Source organism: Panthera leo, chromosome A1 (genome assembly GCF_018350215.1).
Source record: "Panthera leo isolate Ple1 chromosome A1, P.leo_Ple1_pat1.1, whole genome shotgun sequence".
Classification (NCBI taxonomy): domain Eukaryota; kingdom Metazoa; phylum Chordata; class Mammalia; order Carnivora; family Felidae; genus Panthera; species Panthera leo.
This window is the reverse complement of record NC_056679.1, coordinates 175,594,087-175,610,102: the sequence shown is the minus strand read 5'-3', so window position 1 is coordinate 175,610,102 and position 16,016 is coordinate 175,594,087. Positions and strand designations below refer to the sequence as shown.

The following is a 16,016-nucleotide window of genomic DNA, read 5'->3' as shown; positions in this document are numbered from 1 at the left end:
GAATACTTGTGTGTTTCTGGCCAAGTTGCTTTTACCATCTGTGTTCATTTATTCACTTGGAATAGGTGGGATCGTCAGTCCACAAACCCGGGTGTGGGATAAATATAAATTTCTCTATCATGCCGCACTGAATTCAGTTTCTCTTTGGAACCTCCATTTGGCTGGAGTAGGTAGCAGCTCATTTGCAGAGACCCTTTCCCCAGAGACCGTATCTGTGCTCGGTGTGCAAAGGTGATGGGAGAAAGGCCACCTGGTCTTTGATGTCACCTGTCGGTGGCATTTATCTTTCTGAGTCACTGGTCAATGCAGGTCTCCATGGAGCTGTCCCTATTTCCTGTCTGCAACCTGTCTCGGGTCAAGTGACTCTGTTATTTTTATGACATTCTGGGTTTCACAGGAAACGTGGCATTATTTTTGGTGCCCCACAGGATTGTGGGAAGCTCTAAGAAGTATCTGAGCCTCTGACCACCTAGACATGCCACGTGGCCACTTCTGCTCTTTTGGGCCTTCCTGCCTCCCCGGGGCTGCCTCTTCTCTTCTGCTCAGAGACCCCACACACCAGCCCTCTGGGGCTTTGCCCCTGCCCCACACCCGGCCCCGGGAGCTGAGGGTACAGGCCTCCCACAGGAGCGTGGGCACCGTCCTCACTCTCCCTCCCAGCCCTTTCCGCATGACTCCCGGGAACATTCTTCTATCTGCAGAGGAGGGGGGGCATGCCGTGCTTTGCTCACGATGCCTGCCTCCAAATGTTTTTGGCTAAGCCGTGAGTTTTTTCGGCTCTTCTGAGAATCTGGTCTCGGAAGCTCGAAAGCCAAGGAACACTCCTGAGCCAGCGTGATAAGGGACACCGGAGGGTGTGGAGGCCCAGGGGAAGGGCCCCATCTGGGCCGACTGTCCAGGAGGGGTGGGCCCGGGAGGCCAGAGCTGAGCTGAGATGTGAGTGCAGTTACATAAGCAAGGGCAGGGCAGCTCGGCCGCGAGAAGAGCCTGTTCAAAGGTGGGAGGTATGGAGGCGGGCCTCTGGGTGGCTGCCGTGTGTGAGAAGGGAAGGCGGATTGTGTCTCCAGGAGCAGCTACAGATAAGGTTGGAGAAATAAGCAGGGATCTGGTAACAAAAGGTCTTGGATGTCAGGCCCAGGCGTTCGGATTTTATCTGCGGGAAATGTAGATCCATGGGAGGGTTTTTAAGTATGCGGTGATGTGGCCGGCTTCACACTTTCGAATGTTCTCTCTGGGCCAAGGCGGAGGGCGGGCTGGAGGCAGCACACTAGTGAGGAACCTGCTGCCACCACCTGGGCGTGGAAAGACAGGAATGTGGTGAGAAGATGGAGATGGGGTGCAGGGGGCTGACTCCCAAGAGACCAGAGGGCAAAGCCATCTGGGCTTGATACCCGAGGGGACGTGGAGGCACCAAAGCTAAGAGTCTAGGACAACCCTGTGGCCTCAGAGGGTAGCATTTACTGAGCTGGCAGGGTGGCGGCCCCAAGAGAAAAAGGTTGGAGGGGAGGCAGCGGTTGGTTTGGTCTGAAGTCCAGGATTACGCAGATAATGGCCATGCGGGTGGTCCAGTTCTGAACCTCAGCAGAAGACTTTGGAGCAGGGCGCCTGGGTGGCTCAGTCGGTTGGGCAGCTGACTTCGGCTCAGGTCACGATCTCACGGTCAGTGAGTTCGAGCCCCGCATCGGGCTCTGTGCTGACCGCTCAGAGCCTGGAGCCTGCTTCGGATTCTGTGTCTCCCTCTCTCTCTGACCCTCCCCCGTTCATGCTCTGTCTCTCTCTGTCTCGAAAATAAATAAACGTTAAAAAAAAAAAATTAAAAAAAAAAAAAAAAGAAGAAGACTTTGGAGCAGAAAAGCCCACATCAGGAGTATGTGAGAGAGGCAGCCTCAGGACTCCAGTACTTTCTAAGAGTTACTGTGGGCTATGGTCAGCTGGGATGTTCCAACAGCAGATGACCTTGCAGTGCAGGCGACTGGGACCCGAAGGCATACGAGACATCAGGACTCATTGAGGAAGAGAGGTCAAGGGCTGCTCCCGGGGCCTCAGCTATCCCATCAGGGACCCGGATGTAGCTTGCTGTACCCTGCTCTGGACTTTTGGTCTTTATGCTAATCCCTCTTGCCAGCAGATGCCTGCTGCCTCCTAAATTTCCCTGTTTCGGAGAAAGAGACCAGTTTTCCAGGAAACGAGACATTTCCCCCAGTTTAGCCAGCGTGTTGGCATTGGTACTTGAGATGACATTTATTCGTCATCCCAGTGTGAACAGAGTGTGGTGTGCCTAGCAGCATTTTAGTGGCACCGTAAAGCATTCGGGAGGCAACAGGGCTCCAAGGGAAGAGGATAGCCTTCGAGGCCAAACAGACCCGAATCCTGGCCTTTCTGTGAATGTTGAGTAGGCCGCTTGCCCTCTCTGAATGTCCCTTTTAGCGTCTCTGAAACAGACAGTCAAGGGCTGCAAGTGTCCAGGGAGACGATTCTTGGGGAGTGGCGAGCAGTTCCTGGCACACGGTAGCCTCTCCTTCACCACGTTAGCACCCCTGGCTCCCCACTCAACCTTACTCCCCTTGAGGGGACGTCGCCGTCTTCAAGAACAACCCCAGGATGTGGCGCCTGGGTGGCTCAGTCAGTTGAGCCTCTGACGCTTGGTTTTGGCTCAGGTCATGATCTCACAGTTGGTGGGTTCAAGCCCCGCATGGGGCTCTGTGCCGACGGCGCTGAGCCTGCTTGAGGTTCTCTTTCTTCCCCTTCTTTCTCCGCCCCTGCCCAGCTTGTGCTCTCTCTCAGAATAAATCAATAAGCTTTAAAAAAAATGCTTTCAGGAACAATCCAGGAGAAGACCCAGTCCAACCCCATGAAATGAAATGCCGGTGGTAGAATTTCACGCAGATGCTGAGGGGCACGGGGGTTTGAGGTGACAAGAGTAGGGAAAATAGTTGGTTTGGTTAATATATGCTTACAGCTTAGATCCACTCTGTTCACATCGGGCTATCCCAATGAATAGAGTCGTAACTGGGAAGCAAGAGAGTGATTAAAAAAAAATAAATAAAAGTCTTGAAAGCCACCTGTGTCTTGTTAGAGTTCAAGCTAGCAGAAATAGAGCCTCCCTCGCCCTCAGATGCCTCTGTTCTCCTGCTCGTTAGCCTGGCAGAGCTGTGAGTAAGCTCAGAGCCTGCTCGCGGTGGGGGGGGAGTGGCTCTGCCTGGTGTGCCCGATGAGTCACTGCCACCTGCCCTGGTCCCCTGCCTGCCAGGTGGCCACTATCTTTGGACATTTTTGTTTTCCTTTGTGGGGAAGGATAATTATGGCCTCCATGCCCTGTGGCTTGATCCATTCTGCCTGCCCAGACAGGGGCAGAGATCCTTCACAAAACCTTATTTATTTATTTTTTTTTTTTTAAGGGAAACCGGGGGTGGCAGGGGAGGGGGGGACTTGAGTATGTCTGAGGTGTGCAGAAGCACCGGTGGCACAAGCGTAGGACCCTTTCGGGATTTGCAAGATGCTTAACTGTGCCCCACCAGTTACCGCCGAATGCAGTTGGTATGCAAAGTGGCTTAATTGACCTACAGGTTGGTTGAGTTTTAAAACCCGGTACCGATGCAAGAGAGAGGAAAACAGATCTGACAGATCCAGGATGAGGCTGTGTGGTTTACGCAAACACGGACAAAAAACATCCGGGACAGAATGGCCTCACGTGGAAAATGGCCTGGTGATTAGACAGATAAATGGATGGACGGATGGATGGATGGATGGGTGTTAGCTGAGAGGGAGCAAGGGGAAAGGCAGACCCCAGGAGCTTTTGGATTATGTATGTAGAACGCGACACCCTGGGCGTACGGAAGGTGTTCTAGATGGGTGCTGGACACTGACAAGTCAACCCAGGACTGGAGAGAATGTGTTGATTCTTTCTAAAGAGTTACTCCACACCTGGATGTGGCGGAGTTGGCTGTAGAAGTCATCAGTTGAGCTGGGTCACGATGGAAAACATTTGTGCACGAAGTCTGTAGTTGTTAGGTTCTGAGCGTGCACTGAGCCATCATATTCCTGGCTTTGAATTGCCACCCCAGGAAGGAACCTTGGGTGCATTATTTAACCTCTCTGGATCTCGGTTTCCTCATGTACGAATGAATGCCTGTTTAATGGAGAGGATGGAATGAGGTAATATAGTTATGGCATATAGTTAGAACTTGGTCCCTGTTCGGGATTACACTTGCGTGTATTACTTTTTTCAACCTATTTTAATCGTCAGGGAACATCATGCCAGGTCCCTGCTAGACGCTAAGGATATAGACTTCTTTGTTTCATTTTACAAATGTTTGCTGAGCACCTACTGGGTGCCTGGCAGACACTGCTAAGTCCTGGAGGTTGGACTTAGGGGGAAACAGACAAGACCCCTGCCCACAAGGTGCCTCTAGCCTGGCAAGGAAGACGGGCATTCAAATAATTAATGTACTTAGCATGGACAGGTCTGTGATGAGCCAGCCCAATGGGCTGGACACAAAGAGTATCGAGACCTCTGCAAATGGGAAAACTGAAGCACAGAAAAGTGAGACGTGCCCAGGTCCCCTCACCCCGTGGGTGGCGAGAGCCTCAACTGGAACACAGACCAGCCTGACTCCAAAGTCCACATCCTTTCTCAACAATGCACAGCGGTGGCTGTGTGTTCCAAGCTTCTGGACGAAGACATCAGGCTGGGAAGAGTTGAGAAAACGCACAGACACAGAGGGAGTCATTTTTCAGAGTCTCCGATTTGGGAAAGATGTAATTTCTGGGATCCAGAGGAGAGGATTTGAGAAGAGTCAGCGCCTGCTGCCCCCCGAGAGATGCTGGGTGATTCTCGGTGGATGGATGTGGGTCTACGGGAGGACGTGTGCGTCTATGCCTAGTTCTGTGAACGTGTGAATGTGTGTGTATTTCTGCCCCGGTCTGTGTGTTTGTATGCCGTCTGCACGTAGAGGGGAGGCAGGCCGCTGTGCCTGTCCGTGCGTGTGTCTGTTGTTCCGTCCATACATTTCTGTGTGTGGCTCTATTTATATGTGTGTTTCCATACGTCTACGTGTGTGAGTGTCTGTGCTAGTGACCCTGTGTGTGTCGGAGTTGGGGGGGTGGGTAGATTCGTGTGTGTCTGTGTCTGTGTATTTGTATTTGTGCCTCTGTGTGTGTGTGTGTGTGTGTGTGTGTGTCAGTGTCCGTGAGGGTCTGTGTGTGTGTGTGCCTGGGTGGGGGATGGTGTGGTGTGGTGTGGCCCGCCTCCCCCCCCCACCCCCACCCCCACCCCCGATGTTTCGGTGGCGCTGATCTAACTTGTCCTGCAGAACTGGGGAAATGACAACGTCAGTACGTCTAGCCTTATCTCCCAGGCTGCCGCTCTGTCAGAGGAAATGAGGTTTGCTTGGCACATCTACTCTTTATGATGTCATTTTGGCTGTGATCTGCATGTCCTGCTCCCCTAGGTATTTGTCTTCTGATCGCCTAATGAATACCTGCCAACGTAGAGATGAAGAGAGCACACATTTTGGAGGAGTTTTTTTCAAGAATTTTTTTTTTTTTTTTAAAGCATGTTAGCTGTCCATCTCTTTGCTGTGGACTTGGAAACCACGGTAAAGGGTTTAGAGCTCTGGCTTTGAAATGCTAAGACTTCGGCTCAAGTCTTCAGTTGGCCCTTTCAAAAGCTGTGTGACCTTGGAGGGGACACTGTGCGTCTCGGAGCCACAGCTCTTTTCCTGCTAACTTCAGAAAGTTCTTTGGAGGGGCAAATATAATAACAGAAGACTACGCTCTCAGAAATCCACAGAGTCCTTAGATGGCATGATGTCAAGGCAGAAAGGCCCAGCAAGAGGCCTCTGGGCTCAGAGGTCAGGCAGACTCTGGGCTTGGGTCCTGGCTCCCTTCTTTTCCCAGTGTATGCCATTGAGCAAGCGATCTGAGCCTCAGATCGCTTCTGTGATAAATAGGATATTGCATCTAAAGCCCTCAGCCCACTGCTGGCCAGCGTGAGGACCCCCAAAATGAGAGCTGTCAATATTTTTAATAATACAGGAAAGGTGATAACAGTAGTTAACATTTGTCCCCTTTCAGACTTGCAGTGAGTATAAGCAAGATAAAGACTTTGGAAGTGCAGGGTGAAATGGGCAGTGTGATGGGAGTGATTTACTATTATTTGTTTTTACTATTTCAAGATGCAGCATCGGCAGAGTGTTCTTGGCATCACCACACTCTTGGCAAGTGCTTCGCGTTTCATCTAGAACTCAGAGACCGTTCTAGTTACACAGAAGGCTGAGAACAAGACGGCCTCCAGCCCAGAGAGGTCTGGGCTGACTGCCGGGGGCTGACTTCCCCAGGACTCATCCCCAGCCCCTCCAACTGCACCCCTTCTGGAAGATTGCCTCACTCCAGCCTCAACACCCCCCTTGCCTTGGAAGATGCTCTTCCTTCCCCCTGGAATATTCCTCATCACCGTTCTATGCCCTAGATCACCTGGGCTGGGATCCAGGTGCCTCTGCCTGAGCTAAGTCCCTGCTCTGTGCCCCCAGGGCACCGTGGATTCGCCCAACCATGCATGACATCCAGGACACTGGAATGCCCTGCTCTCTGTCTGGCTGCCTCCCGGCCGGTACCCTCCAGGAGGGCAGGGACAGGGACCACGAAACCCTCAGTGGATGTTTGCAGAGTGGACACATGGAGATTGGCTGGCTCCTCTCATTTTCTGCCCCTACCTCCCTCAGAGGCAATACCTTCAGATGGCAATATATTCATTTCATCTGGACCCACTTCTGACAGCCATTTTGTTCAGTAACAGAGATGCTGGAATGATGTGCCTGTTGATTTTTTGGGGGGGTTTGGGTTTGCTTTCGAAACCGATGGGTTTGCTTTTGAAACCGATGGGTTTATTTCCTCTGGACTGCTTGTCTCAAATAATGGTGCCACGCAGACCAGAGGACGAAAGATTCCCAAGTGTTTGACCTGCTTCAGCCTATGTTTTGGGGCTAACATGTGGGTTTTCTGCAGTGACCGTGGAGCTCTTGCCAGAGCTGGGCTCCCAGGACAGATGTTGGAATGCTCTGCAATTTCAGATGAGTCTTTTCATGGTCAGGTGGGCATCATTCAAGGAGAGATGTATAGTCTATCTGCCTGATGAGGTGTGAGCCTCACAGTGCGAGCCTTTCTCTCACCTAATAACCACCTGGCACACCCAGTTGGCATTCTGGCACTTGGGCCACCTCATGGTGCAGAGCAGGGGTCACCAAATGACACCCCTCAAGCCAAATCTAGCCCACAACCTGTTTTTGTAAGTAAAGTTTTATCGGAACACAGCCATGCCCATTCATTTACCATTCAAGGTCTATGGCTGCTTTCAAGCTACAAGGGCAGAATTGAGTAATTACAACAGAGACCGTAAGGCTTGCAAGGACTAAAAAATTTTCTGTCTGGACCTTTATCGGAACACCAGATTAAAGAAGAATCTGGTTGAGCTAAATCAGTAACCCTGAGTATCATCCCATCTCCTTGCTTTCCCTCAGCCCTGACATTGGGCTGATCGCCGAGACCAGATTATTTGCCCCACTATATCATACATTTTCCACCCATCTCTTCCTCAAGTGCCACTGCCTTGGCTTAGCTCTGTCCCCACCCCTCTTGGCTGTCACCAGGGCCACCATGAGCCTGTAAGGTGTCTGGGTGAATTAGATAAAGATGTCTTCTCTGGGTAGCTACAGCTCTATGATATGCATGGTGAGCAATAAGAGTGCTTCTGTGCAGGGAAAAAGCCACCTAAGCCTATTGATTATACCTAATCAATTACAGCTCTCATACCTACTGATTGTATCTATTGATTATACATTCTCCTCACCTCCTTATCCAGGTAGCCCTTCACACTAGAGCTAGAGTGATCCTTCTAGCAAGCTGCGTTCCTCGCCTGCTCAACCCCTCCATACCACTCCCCACCCCCATCCTCACGACAGAGCCCATGTGCATGACATTCAAGCCTGTCATCGTCCGGTCTTTGTCAGTCTCCCAGCCCCATGCATGTCTCACCACCTGCTCGGCCTACCGCACACCTGAGCACTGTCATACAATTCGAAGTACCCTTGACTTAGACTCCCATGCTGTTCATACTTTGGGGACTGGCACAGTCATGTCCTTCGTGACCTACTCTATTTGTCCTTGTATCCATCTGAAAAATGCCTCGTCTTCCTTCAGGTCCACTGCAGGCATCTCAAATGTCTTCACACACTGTGGTTCACAATGTATGTACAGATCCGAAAATCAGGGTAGTGGATCTTGACCAGTTTGAAAGATGCTCCAGACTAGAAAAGAAGGGTGCACCGCCCTTTGTCAGGTGCCCTCATGGCGTAGGATGAACATCACAGGCTCTGGGGCCACACTGCCTGGGGTCAAGTCTGGCTCCACAGTTTATTAGCAAATGATCTTGGGAAGAGATTTAATCACTGTGCCTCAGTTTCCTCATCTGGAAAACAAGGATAACGGCAGCACTTTCTTCAGAGCTTGTTGTGAAAATAAAGTGAATATATTAATACAGCCGTGTAAATTGTACACACAGCTTAGAAAGATGCCCTGCGACACGGCAAGTGCTATAAACTGTGTTCGGCTGGTGCGTGCATGCTTGCACACGCGTGTGTGCACGTGTGTGTGTGACTGTGGTTTTTGATGAGTACTAACTGAAAGCTGCCTCTTAGGCTGGAATCTGTTCTGATCCTTATTAAAGCAATTATTCGACTATATTAGGATTTTTAACAATTTTTTAGTGTTTATATATTTTGAGAGAGGGCACAAGCATTGGAGGGGCAGAGAGAGAGAGAGAGGGAGAGAGAGAATCCCAAGCAGGCTCCATGCTGTCAGTGCAGAGCCCTAAGCAGGCTCACGAACTGTGAGATCATGACCTGAGCCAAAATCAAGAGTCAGACGTTTAACCCACTGAGCCACCCGGGCGCCCCATATATTACGATTTTTAAAAATTTTGCTTTTCTGTCTCCTTTACTAAACAGTGAACTCCTGGAGGGCAGCAAGTATGTCTTGTTATCTGCGTTCTAAGCATCCAGCACTGTGCTTGGTTGATTTTTGTAATAAATGAGGAAAGGAGGCCTAGATCCTGAAACTGAACCACCACCACGGGGTCTCCTTCCTACAATCGCAGGGGCCAGAATCCTCCTGCCCCTCCCACCCCCCACCCCCACCTTCTCCTGTGAGAAACGTGCCCAGCTTGGACGGGATTTGGGTGACTCTCTTGGGCTCTCTGTTCTCCACGATGAGGTGAGAATAGGTGACCACATCTGACTGTCAGCGAGAAGGGAGGAGGCATAAGGGACCCTCGAGCGAGAAACGGAGCTTCCAAACTGATTCCGAGGAAAATGGAAACTCCAGCTGACCTAAGAGATTTCTATAATGAGAGAAAACCAATTTAAATGCAAATAGCCCAAAGCATAGTTGGGGAAAGGCATCGCACTGCAGAGAAAGGCTGGGGAAAACAAACAGAGCCCTCATCACGAGGCCAGTTCACTGCCGGACGGGAGGGCTGCTTTATCCATTTAGGATTAAAGTCTAAACTAGTGACAAAGAGTCACATGCGTCGCTGGCAGCCTTCCCTGCTGCTTCATGGTGCCGACTGAGAAATGGGCGTCCCTAAGGGAGCCGGTCATCAGCCACTACCACTTAGGGAGCCGCTGTCAGATATCCGTTGCTCTGCAGAACATAGAGAACAAAAGATGCCGCAGAGACGGGCACTGCCTCTGAGGGGCTCACAGCCTAGGGGAAAGGTTAGAACTTGGAGTCGATTCTGGCACCACAATAGGTACTAACGTTTTACTGAGCATTTACTATGTACCGCCCCCCCCCCCCCCCCCGTCTGAATGTTGTATGTGATGGTAATTCGTCAGATTCTCACAGTGACCCTGTGAAGTGGGGTCTATTATTATTCCCATTTGACAGACAAGGAAACTGAAGTTCTAAGAGGCAAAGAACTTGCTCCTGTGTGTTGGAATTCAGACCCAGACAGAATGGCTCCAGGACTCTGGCCCCTACTCATCCCACGTGCATGAGCAGCGGTGCCCAAGTCAGGATGCCCTGGGACAGAGTTGACCACTGGCTTTGGCCTGGAGCCGAAGTGTGGAGGCTTCAAAGTGTGGATTGCCCCGCCACTCACTGTGTGATCTTGGGGGACACTTTCCCTCTCTGGGCCTCATTTATCAAAATAAAAGGAAGGCGGTGGCCAAAAATAATTTTAGGCCATAAAATTATATTATTCTAGGACTCCAGCTGCCCTCAAGAATAGCCATTTGGGGCGCCTGGGTGGCTCAGTGGTTAAGCATCCGACTTCAGCTCAGGTCACGATCTCGTGGTCCGTGAGTTCGAGCCCCGCGTCAGGCTCTGGGCTGATGGCTCAGAGCCTGGAGCCTGTTTCCGATTCTGTGTCTCCCTCTCTCTCTGCCCCTCCCCCGTTCATGCTTTGTCTCTCTCTGTCTCAAAAATAAATAAACGTTAAAAAAATTTTTTTTTTTTTAAAAAAGAATAGCCATTGCCCGGTTGATAAAAACACCTCCTCTGTCTTCCTTCATATGCCCCCAACCCCCACCCCAGCCCTCTACCCATGCTGGCCCATAGCTGTTGCAAGGGACCACTTTAATTTCCTGTTCTGGTTTCATAATTCAAGGGCAACACCATCTGCTACATTAAGTCCACGTTCCCTGCTAGCCTCCTTCTCAAAACAAGAGATGGATAAAGGCTTCATCCGGTTTATTCCACGGATAGAGCAAGAGCCGGCAAAACCAAGTGGGGATGGCTTTGGCCTTGAAAGCTGTATTAGTCCCCTGATCTTCTGGTGGGGCCCCAGAGCCCGTTCTGTCACCCTCACCACCTACTGCAGCCAAATCGTGGTGGTGATGATGATGACGGTGACGACGATGTGTGACCTTTACCAAGGCTCTTCTGAGTCAGGCAGGCATTTTCTTAAGTTTCTTTCTTTCTTTTCTTCTTTTTTTTTTTTTTTTTGTGGATTCACTTATTTCATCCCTGTGACATCCCTACAAGGAAAGGGCTAAAAATAATGGCCCCACTTTACAGATGCAGAAACTGAGGCCTGGCGGGGGGGTGGGGGGGTGCTTAAGAAATTTGCCAAAGGCCATGCAGCCTGCAAACAGCAGAGGCTGAGTTGAACTGGCTGGGGAAATTGTCACCTCCACACTGAGATGGCCGGCCTGAGAGGATCCAGGCTCCCGGCTCCCATTCTGACCTCTGACATTTGGGGCGTCGGGGGCACTCTCCTTTACTAAACATTCAGGTGACACGTGTTTACTGAGCAGCCCGCAGCGTGCCAGGCGCTGCTGTCCGTGCTGGGAAGCAGCAGAGAACAAGGCCCGCGGGGGTCCTCTCTCGCGGGGCTGGGCGTCTAGTATAAGCACAGACTAACGCGATCATTGCAGGTGATGATAAAATGCCACAGAGAAAATACAGTAGGGGGCATGAGGAAGGAATGGGTGATGGTCAGGGAGGCCTCCCGGAGCAGGGGGCCTCTGAGCGGAGATGTGGCCATGCAGTCGTGCCGCGGGTTTCTCAGCCTCAGCACCGTGGCCGTGTGGCCTTAGTAAGTGTTATGGAGCCTGTGGTGTGCGTGGGCGGCTGTTCAGCAGCGTCTCTGGCCCCACCCACCAGATGCCAGTAGCAGCCCCTCTCTGGTGGGACCTTGCGAAATGTCCCCGAAGGGCAAAATCAACCCCCGGGTGAGAATCGCTGAGTCATGAGCTCAGCAAAGCAACGGCACTGGGTGGAAAGAATGGCAAAAGGCAGGCAGGCCGTGTGCTTGGCAAACAGGAAGGAGGCTGGTTTGACTGGGGGGCGGGGGGGCCAGGGCAAGGATGGCAGGATCTTCGTGGCTCTTTAAAGCTCTCTAGGGAGCACTCAGCCCAGAGTTTCTGGTCTGCACCAGGCTCTGTACCGGCTGGGCCCGAGGACACGGTGCATGCTCCAAGGTGATCACCGTCGGGGCGGCTGGACAAGACACTGGGGTCCGGGAAGGCAGCTGTCGGCGTGGGGCTGCCCACGGTAACAATATTCTGGTCAGAAGGCAAGCAGAGAGCTTCTCCGAAGGCAGTGACCGCAGGGCAGGAGCTCTGGGCCACTTCTTGAGGAGGACGTAAGGACGACCGAGGCCTTCACCTTCTCAGCATCCCAGCCCTTCCGTCTTGCAACAGCAACCATCCCGCCCCCATGCCCCACAGCACACAATCTTCGTGGAATTTCTAATCACGGTACCCCCGCCCCCACCCCCAGCCTAGCCAGGGGGCTGGCATGAGACCCAAGCTTGGCTATCAGATTCTTTCTTCCTGGAATTAGAATACTGGGCAGCGAATGGCTGGAGTCCATTTTTCTAATGAAAACAGAACAAGGCACGTTCTTTTGTTCTGGCATTATTTTCTACTCTCTCAACAACCTAAGAAACAATGGTTTCTCCCCCTTCCAAGGGCTGGTTTCTCAGCTTTTCCTTCTCATGCTCTTTCAATATATATCCATTTAGTTCACCACAGTGGGTTTCCGATGCTTGAAGCCCCAATTAAAATAGAACGAGTGCAATGTGGACAGGGAAAAGAGAGTGTTGATTTCTGATTCACTGCACTCACCGCTTTATATTAAATAAGCTGTATGTCTCTCTCTCTCCTAGCAACCAGGAGCCTCTCCAGGGCCGAGAGAAGGGAAGGCTTTTCCTCATGGCGCTCAGCTCAGGGCTGGCTTCTCCTTTACACTCACCAGGGTTTGTAACTACTCATTTCTTTGTAGGATAATTTGCTTCATGCCATCCCCCACACCATGCCGGAAGCTCCATGAAGACAGAGTGTATGGAACCTGCCCTCGTAAGGGGACCAAACTTCCTGGTTTGCCTTTGTCCTGGGGGTTTCCTGGAACACAGACTTCCAGTGCCAAAACCAGGAAAATCCCCAGCAAGTCAAGACAGTGCCCCCCACACCCCAGCCCACCAGGGCCTGGCAGATAAGAAGGCTTCGGGCACCATTTGTCCCTGACATTCAAGAAATGTCTGTCGGAAAGAACCCTAGAGTCAGCCCAGCAGAAGGCGTGTTCTTTCATTCAGCATTTCTTCACGCCTACTGTGTGCCCAGGAACCAGCTTGTCAGAACCAAGGGGATCAAGGAAGGGTGTCCCGGCAGCCAGGACTGCAAACGTAAACTGGAACTCGACTGGAGAGGGTCTTGAATATTGGGCTCAGAAACCTGGAATGCTGTGCAGGTGCAGCAGATCCTGGCTGACTTAGAGGCAGGGAGGAGACGTGAAAACAGGAATAATTTAGGGGTGATGTTTCAGCGGCTCCCCCTCCAGGCTCTCCGGGAAAGGAAACATCTGCAGGGGCTGCTGAACCGAGGGACGGAGCCCGAAGTCAGGGAGCTGTTTGCTCGTTTCTTCCTAGGGTCTAGGCTAGGCAGAGAGGGGTTTTGGCTACCTCCTTTCTCAACTCCAGCACAGCCATCTGCTCGACTCAACAAGCAGAAAATCCACCCCCAGGAAACGTGAATTTATTTGTGGGTATGTGATGAATCCCACAGCTCAGCTCCTTGTGGAGATCCAGCAGCCCAGACCATGCCTCGAGGCTGGGTGGACGTGGCCCCTGCCCCATCAGCAGGTGAGAGAACACCGATGAGCAGCCGGGTGCACATTCGGATAAGGCCGCACAGGCTCTTAGGGCCTGGAAATCCTCTGAGAAGGGCATTTCTCCAATTCAGCTCCCTCAATTCAGAGAGGGGAAAGAATGTTCCTAAAATGACCTAGTAAGTGAGAAGCAGAGGGTAGGCGGCTCTCTCCTTAGCTTTTCTCAATAAAGAACTGAATCCTGGAAAAGGGGGCCCCCTGGTTCCTGGCAGACAAGAGAAAGTTCTAGAAGGTGAGCAAACAAGGAAATAAAAGCATGAAACCACGAGGCTAGAGAATTTTTCTCTTTGAATTCTCTTTCTGTCCTTTTTATGGCACCAAGAAGGCAATCTCAGCTCCGGCACTCACAGGTCTTTAACACCCTTCTGAAACTTTAGCACCTCTCCACATCTCCCTTTTAAATGGAAATCAAACAGGCCTTAAGCCCAGAGTCTTCAATGGGCAACGCTGTCCCCCCAGAATTCAATAAAATTGCTTTATTTTCACCGTATTTCTTTTTATGGGTATCTTCTTTTTGTGGCAGGTGGTATTGGCTTTCCATTTATGGTAATGAGTACATTTCCCTTTTGAACAAATGCATTTAAGTCTGGAATGTGAGACAAGTTAAAGAAAAATAATGAGGGAAAGACTAGACCAAAGTGGCCCGCAGCCATTGGCACAATTACGGGTGGTCCTCACACGACTGAAGTTTGAGAGAATCGGGGTGGAGGTCGGAGGTGCGGCTGACTCCAGGACCTCTCACCAAAGCCAACGTCAAGCCTGACATGTAGAAGGTGGCTCCAGGACTGAATCAGAAACAGAGACATTGGGAAATGCATTGGACATTGGACATTCCTCGCGTGACCTTGAACAGACAGAAGCCTGGGGTGAGAGAGAGTAGGTCTATTGTTTAACTTGGCAGAGGACCCTCCTGGTGGGTAAGGGGTCTCCTTTCTGAACAGAAAGATGTGCGGTGGGGGCGTTAGCGAAAGAAGGGCAGGAGCGGTAAGCTGCTGTGGATTGGGACCGGGCGCTAAGTTCTCCATATGCTTCCGGAAGCTTCTCAGGTGCTTTCACCAGGCCTGCGATGCTCATACTAACAGCTGACGTAGGAGGAGCACATCCCATGTGCCAAGCCCTCTTCAGAGCACTTTATCCGTTCATTTCATCCTAACACCATCCTTTGGCGGCAATATCACCCCATTTGATAGATGAGAAAACTGAGGTATTAAGAGGCTGGGTAGCTCCACAAGGTTGCAGCTAAAAAAAAAGGTGGAAGCAGATTGGAGCCCAGGCAGTCCGGCTCCAAGCACGGCCCTAACTCTTACACTTCACAGGGGTGAGTGACCATAAACCTCTTCATTTTACCGAGGAGGACTCGGGCTTGCCAGGTCGAAGAATTAACCTACCATCACACAGCTACTGAATTGTAACGTCAGCTAAACCACCACCCAAGACCGGTGTTTCCCCCAAAGCCAGTTAATTGAACAAATGCTTAGGGAGCACCTGTCACGTATGGAAGGCCCCTCTTCTTGCACCCATGTGCTCCTGGGGGCTGTGAGTCCAGTCCCCTCCTCCCTCCCAAGCAGGGAAGTCATCCTATGGACTTCTCCCTGGGGCCTCTGGATTTCCGGCTAAATCTAAGCCAGACCAGCCCGCAGGCCCAGCTCTGTGGCAAAATCAGGAAGCCTGGGCAAGGCCTACCGAACCCCCATTCTGGCCTCAGTTGTACCGTTTTCTGCCAGAGTCTCTCCGCCCCTCCCAACCTCAGCTCCCTCACCTACAAAATGGAGCTCATTAAAACGCTCTGACTCGGGGCGCCTGGGTGGCTCAGTCGGTTAAGCGGCCGACTTCGGCTCAGGTGATGATCTCGAGGTCCGTGAGTTCGAGCGCCGTGTCCGGCTCTGTGCTGACAGCTCAGAGCCTGGAGCCTGTTTCGGATTCTGTGTCTCCCCCTCTCTCTGACCCTCCCCCGTTCATGCTCTGTCTCTCTCTGTCTCCAAAATAAATAAACGTTAAAAAAAATTTTTTTTAAATAAATAAATAAAAAAATAAAACGATCTGACTCAACTCACAGGGTGATTGGGAAAATCCAACAAGATTGCGTAGGTGAAAGACTTTCCACGCTGCAACTCTGCGTTAGTGGTCACCATAGGTTCACAATGCTCTCTGGCGAGGTATTTAAAAATAGAAATTATTGGGGTTTTTTTTCTAGTTATGAAGGCTGGAGAATTACAGAAAAGCACACAGAAATAAATAAAAACTGTTCGTCCCCCCCCACTACCCATTGGTGATCTCTATTAATCCACTGGTATATTTCATTCTGGTTCATAAATCTAAAATAAATGTAAGTGTAATCGTTGCCTGACTTA

General features: G+C 51.2%; 1 long non-coding RNA gene across 1 annotated transcript; it reads left to right on the top strand.

Annotated features, from left to right (window-relative positions):
• The first annotated feature begins 5,468 nt into the window (after positions 1–5,468).
• On the top strand, positions 5,469–6,807 carry LOC122201384. The gene is made up of 2 exons (XR_006194125.1): positions 5,469–5,597; positions 6,177–6,807. It is a non-coding gene; the product is annotated as an uncharacterized LOC122201384 (long non-coding RNA).
• The last annotated feature ends 9,209 nt before the right edge of the window (positions 6,808–16,016 follow it).